Consider the following 5000-nt stretch of genomic DNA (forward strand, 5'->3'; position numbering starts at 1 on the left):
TCACTATTCTAACCAAACCCGACCTTACGCTTCGTGAGTCCTTAAGCAGAAACATAATCCTTTGAGAGCGCCAAGGTCTGAGCGATACAGGACGGTCTTTGTGAAGGATTTTATATCCCCAGCCTGTTCGTTGACTTTAAAAAACAGTTCTGAAAATTCAATTACTTTTTACCTCTTGAGAGGTAATTTCAATACAGGTTTTGTTGAATAGCAATACAGCGTAACTCGAGAGTCAAGTGAAGATCTGATAAAAACTAATCTTGTTGGTGTTTGTAAGCAGTGATTCCTCCTCCTCCTCCTCCTCCTCCTTCTCCTCTTCTTCTTCTTCTCCTACTTCTTCTTCTTCTTCTTCTTCCCTGACTAGAAACAGTCACCTAATCATATGCTGGTTTTTATAAAAGTTATTCCTCCTCCTCCTCCTCCTCTTCTTCTTCTTCTTCTTCTTCTTCTTCTTCTTCTTCTTCTTCTTCCATTCCCTGACTAGAAACATTCACCTCATCATATGCTGGTTTTTGTATCAAGTTCTTCCTCCACCTCTTCTCATTCACCTTCCACCTCGTTCTAACCTTCCCCCCGCCCTCCTCCTCCTCCTCCTCCTCCCCCTCATTCCTTGACCAGAGTCCGTTTCCTCGTCGTATGCAGAGCACGACTAATTTGAATAAAGTTGCTTCATTTGTAACCCAGACAGCAATGAAAGAGAAGAGCAGCGTCCCCTCGCCTCGCCAATTGGCCCATTCTCAGTGGGTCCTTAGCCCATTCCCAAACGGAAGTGGTCCGGGTTGGTATAATAATCCCCGACGTCCTAAGCAAGGTCCTATAAGTGACTTACTTCTTATTTCTATGGCTTATGTACATAGGGTCTGGAATAGCGAATAATTCCTGTTATGGGGATCTTTCCTAGATAGTGACCCCCAAAGGATTTTAACCCGGTATGTATCCACCTATGCGGGGATTACCGTAAAAACATGAGCAAAAGACTGTAAATATCACAAAGATAATGACCCCCAAGAAATATTATTCCTAAATAATGACCCCGAAAACCCCTGGGGGTCATTATCTAGGAAAGATCCTTCCTATGTAATGAATGAGGCTGTTTGTTTAAATTTATCTTGTTTTTAGCAATCAGAAGTCTCGAAATATCCGGGAAAAGATATTCTTATGCATTCAATGAGCCTTCCCCCAATTATATTTAAGCTTCCCACTTGGCAGGAATCACAATTTCCTGGAATGGAAATTTCTAAGAATCATATCAAGATTAACCAAGTATATGTAAGGAATTACCTAAAAAAAAATTAGGACTTTATAATAAGTATATGTAAGGGATTACCTAAAAAAAATTAGGACTTTATAATAAGTATATGTAAGGAATTACCTAAAAAAAATTAGGACTTTATACTAAGTATATGTAAGGAATTACCTACGAAAAAATTAGGACTTTATATGTAAGGAATTACCTAAAAAACTGATGAATTTTATAAGTATATGTAAGGAATTACTTAGAAAAACTGAGGAATTTTTAATAAGTATATGTAAGGAACTACTTTTTAAAAACTGAGGAATTTTTAATAAGTATATGTAAGGAATTACTTAAAAAAACTGAGGAATTTTTAATAAGTATATATAAAGAATTGCTTTTAAAAACAGGAATTTTTAATAAGTATATGTAAGGAATTACTTAAAAAAACTGAAGTTAATATGTATATCTAAGGAACTACCCAAAAAACTTAAGTTACAAAAATTCCAGCATAACAAACGACCTAGATCCCTAAAAAGCACTCTCAAAATATTCCGCAACAAAAACTCTCCACGCACCGAACAAGCCCCTCCTCTTCTCCCCAATTACTACAGGCATGATAACAGCCCAAAACGGGTCTCAACAAGCCCTCCAAAAAGGGACTGGCTCCTTCGCGGCGAGGGTGTCATCCCGACACTTTCATTTTGGGAGGACCAGAGAGCAAACATAATGGAATCAGATATTCAAGATTTAGTTCCTCGGGGTCAGAGGTCAGGAACGATGTTCACAGTCAAATTATTTTGGTTCGATGTCTCCCTCTTCTGCTCCTCCTCCTCCTCCTCCTCCTTTAAGGTCGTCGACTGCTCAGGCCAATCTTTCTTCCTTTCACATTAGTGTATATATAGTGACGCTTTTGCGGAATTGAAAAAGGGAATGGTCCTTCTCATTTCTCTGGCTTCTTCTGTTTAATAAGACCTTTTTTATATATATAAAAATGGATCATCTATAATGCTCAATATGAAATAAGAAGCCTTTGTGACGAACCTACTAACTACTGGTAGTGTTCGTGTATGTGTGTATGTATATAAACACACACACACATATATATATATATATATATATATATATATATATATATATATATATATATATATATATATATTTGTGTGTGTGTGTGTGCGCGCGCGCAAGTGAATACAAGAGCTTACGATATAATTCACTATACGTCTTTTTAAACATTATGAGAAAAAATCTCATTCCAAATTATTAGGAACAGAGATAATATATAAAAAAACATGAAACGGCGGTATAAAAATCTCGTCACCTTATTTTCCATCAGTTACTAAAATCATGGTCATTCATCCAGCGATTTACTGACCTCATTAAAACTCGATATCTTCACAAGATACCAAAATATCGAAACAACAAAAGAAAAATGTACAAGGAAGAAGGAACTTCAGTATATGGTACACTTATAATTTCAATATTAACTTGCAAATTGGCATATATCAAGTCTCCAAGACAACAGATACTCAGATTTTCGTGAAACAAGAAATGCAGAAGTGTATTTATGGCTCTGCCATAGAATCAAGGTATGAATGAGCCTGAAACCGGCACAAGTGGATTCAGCTCGGGTGGATATGCCTATATTTCCGAAAAAATAATTTTTAAAAATAAAACTTGTGTTTGTAGAGGGATGCAAAGTTCATTACAAAATCTGAAGCTAACGGATGGACTTTTTACTATCATTTTCAATTTTGTTGCTGTAACAATAATCACCTCAGATGTTAAGCTCCAAAATAAGACAAAAAGACAAGACAAAGCAGCCAAGAGATGCCTAATCATCTTTTGAAATTAAACAAACGCTTACGGATCCCGTGACCCGAACGCTTTCCACTAGCCGCCGTATGATTCCAGTACGATTCGAGTATGATGCGGGAAATTTGTTCAAGTTTTGCATTACGATTTATGAATTCCCTCCAGTCAAGACCGGTTTCAAAAGAAAGAACACCACTCGCGACACCGATAATTTTGAAGCATAACTGTCTGATGGATTTGGAGAGAGAACTACTGTATCATAATCATTACTGAAGAGCAAAACTTACAACAAATCGAATCAATTCAAAATACTCTTTTGAGGATGATAGTGAGAGTTGCACAGTCATGAACATTCTCTACGTGGATTTTAATATATATACGGACAACATATAAATGTAAATTAAATATTCCATTATAGTGCCTATTATAATATAAGAAATTACAATTTCTGTTATCAATACCACTATTAGTGGCTTTCGTACCTCAGTGGCAAGACACTCGAATCGTAACTGTAAAATCCGTGGTTTGCAGCCGGCCTATGCCACTAGTCGATTCAGAAGTGAGTAATTCCAGTGGAACCTGGAATTTCTAAAAAAAAAAAGACAACGTCATGGGGCTAGCAACCTCATCTCTAAAAGACTTGCTGAGAACCGGAATGGAATGGAATGGGATATAGAGTTTAGGCCGAAGGGCAAGCACTGGGACCTATGAGGTCATTCAGCGCTTGAAAGGAAATTGAGAATAGGTAGGTTTGAAAGGTGTAACTGGAGGAAAACCTCGCAGTTACACTATGAAATAATTTTTAGGAGAGGCCGGATATCAAGAAAGATAATATGAATGGAGGTGGAGTAAAAGGAAAGAAGGGAGTTGCAGCTAGGGGCCGAGGGGACGCTGCAAAGAACCTTTAGTAATGCCTACAGTGCACCCCTTGAGGCGCACTGATGGCGCTACCCCTCTACGGAAGCTGAGAACCGGAAGGCTCTCTACCTTTCTGGTGCCACCTCACCAAAAACCGGAAAAAACCCATATGGTGAAAGCACATTACCATTCAAAGGGCTAACGCTCTTGAGGGTAACTCAGTGGAAGTTAGCAATTTTCTCTATTTTACTTTCTAAAGTCGTTCTGACAATTTCAAGATTGCTTAACAGCACCGAGTTCATATGGCAAAGCTTTTAATATCCCATTTGTTATCGAAGAACTAAAGGCTATACTGATGCGAGCCTCATTCCCTTTGGGACTCTCTCTCTCTCTCTCTCTCTCTTTCTCTCTCTCTCTCTCTCTCTCTCTCTCTCTCTCTCTCTCTCTCTCTGCACTTAATGCTAAGTCTGTTTTAAATTCCTATGACATCAGCATACACGACATATAGGGGTGGTTTAGATTAAGCCGGCCTTATGCCACCAAGGGTCCTTGCCCATAAGCGGCCAGTAAGAGCGGCGAGGAGTGAAAGGGGCTAAGAGGCAGCTGCGGACCTTTGGACTACTGCCCAACCAACGAAGACGGAGCGAAATATATAACGTTTGTGCCAAGAGCCTGTATTCATCTTGACATATCCTGATGAGATTCATATCACAAAATCGAGATATATTTCAATTATTATTTACAAAAATAAAAAGATCAGGAATTTCCATCAGTACCACTGAACAAATGGTTGTATTTATCAGTTAACAAATACGGATTTTAAGTACCTATAATATAGCCTTGATTCAGAACCATTATTAGTTTTGAACTTATTAGTTCAAAAGGAGGTTTCCTCAATAACAATAACTGAAAGCTTTTATTCAGAGTCATCCTTACCAATGAACGCCTAAGGATTTTTGTTATTCAATCAATATTCTCGAGTAACTATAGTATAACATTTATGATTTATGGAGAACCACTACTACTTATGAATGACTACGCAGCTTTTCTCACTTAAATAAGGCTTTCAAGTAACCGAAATGAAACTTGT

The 5000-nt window shown here is 37.8% G+C and overlaps 1 long non-coding RNA gene across 1 annotated transcript in view; it reads right to left on the reverse strand.

Annotated features, from left to right (window-relative positions):
• LOC136830208 (uncharacterized) overlaps positions 1-5000 on the reverse strand; it is a 344962-nt gene that overhangs the window by 300409 nt on the left and 39553 nt on the right. The window lies entirely within an intron of this gene.

This window comes from Macrobrachium rosenbergii, chromosome 46 (assembly GCF_040412425.1).
Source record: "Macrobrachium rosenbergii isolate ZJJX-2024 chromosome 46, ASM4041242v1, whole genome shotgun sequence".
NCBI classification, from domain to species: domain Eukaryota; kingdom Metazoa; phylum Arthropoda; class Malacostraca; order Decapoda; family Palaemonidae; genus Macrobrachium; species Macrobrachium rosenbergii.